This window comes from Talpa occidentalis, unplaced genomic scaffold (genome assembly GCF_014898055.3).
Source record: "Talpa occidentalis isolate TD23 unplaced genomic scaffold, MPIMG_talOcc4v2.1 talOcc4.3, whole genome shotgun sequence".
Lineage (NCBI taxonomy): Eukaryota > Metazoa > Chordata > Mammalia > Eulipotyphla > Talpidae > Talpa > Talpa occidentalis.
Window position 1 is genome coordinate 20,258,390 of NW_023603184.1, and position 1,385 is coordinate 20,259,774.

The 1,385-nt window shown below is 38.3% G+C and overlaps 1 pseudogene; it reads left to right on the plus strand.

Annotated features, from left to right (window-relative positions):
• The first annotated feature begins 396 nt into the window (after nucleotides 1-396).
• LOC119254920 (26S proteasome regulatory subunit 7-like) lies at nucleotides 397-1,107 on the plus strand (annotated as a pseudogene).
• The last annotated feature ends 278 nt before the right edge of the window (nucleotides 1,108-1,385 follow it).

Sequence of the window (1,385 nt, forward strand, 5' to 3'; positions counted from 1 at the left end):
AAGGTCAACATCAATAGTCATAAATCATGTAGATAGTATACACCCTTGATAGAAGGTAATAAAATTGTACTTTATCTCTGTGATCTTTCTCTCAAGAATGCATAACCTCAGCTTTATCATGAGAAAGACATCAAACATTCGGACAGAGGAAAGTCCTATAAAATATTTGACTAGTACTCTTTACAGCAACAAAGGTCATCAAAAACAAGGAATGTCTGAGAACTATTCACAACCGAAAGAAGCCAAAGGCAACACAAACATTAAAAGTAAAGTAGTAGGGACAAAGTGTGGCACCACTGGAAGCAAAGGACATGGTGTGAAATGACTAAGGAGTTGAAGCACTTGTAACTCTCAGAGTGCCAGGTGACCTTGGTACTTTCAGCAGAAAACAAAGGTATGAGAAGGATAACAAATCCATCTGAGTTTTGGAATGAGGTTGTTATTACCTTGCTGAAAAACTTAAGCTCATATGCTTACTGTAGAAAGACCAAGTAGGTTGAAGGTGATATTCAGCCATTTCTCAAGAAAATTAATGAGTTCTCTGGCATTTAAAATTCTTATATTGGCCAGGTAATGCCTACACTCTGGGATTTGACTGAAGATAAGAGAACACTTAGCCTTTGCAGCTTGCAAGGTGTATAAAGATAAGCAATGCTGACTTGGAGGACCTGGAATACATTATCAATGTGAAGCAGTTTACCAAGTTTCTGTTGGACCTCCATGATCAGTTGGCATCTGCAGATGTGAAAAAGAGGTGAAAACTGGTGTGGATAAAAATAAGTTTCAAATTCACATCCAACTGCCTCCTTACAGTGACCTAGCAGTTACTATGATGGATGGGGTGGAAAAGCCTAATGTCATATACAGTGATGTAGGTCACTCCAAATAAAAGACTGAGAAACTTTGAGAAGTTTCATCCAGAGAGGTCTGTTAACTTTGGCATATAGCCTCTGAAGTCTGGGCTGCTCTATAGTGCTGTGGGTACAGGCAATAAACTCTATGCTTGGGCTGTTGCTAATAGGAATGACGCTTGTTGATTGAGTTATGGGATCTGAACTTTTAATTAAACATGTTGATGAGGGGGGTGGACTGTTTCATGAATTCTGAAGTGGCCACAACAACAAAACAAGCTTCCTTATCTTATTTAACAGAATTAATAATTTAGAGGGACTTGTTTTCATCATGGGGCTGAAGGTGACAATGAAGAGAACTATGTTAGAACTGACTAATAAGCTGCATTTAAAAAAAAATTCTTACATTGTTCATTTTGTATAGTAATTGGTTTCTCCCCACTGCTCTAATCCTGATAGTTTTCCCATCACCTTATCAGCCATGAACCATCATCATAATCCCTAGTGTTCTTTCCTCCCCTATTTAGATCCACC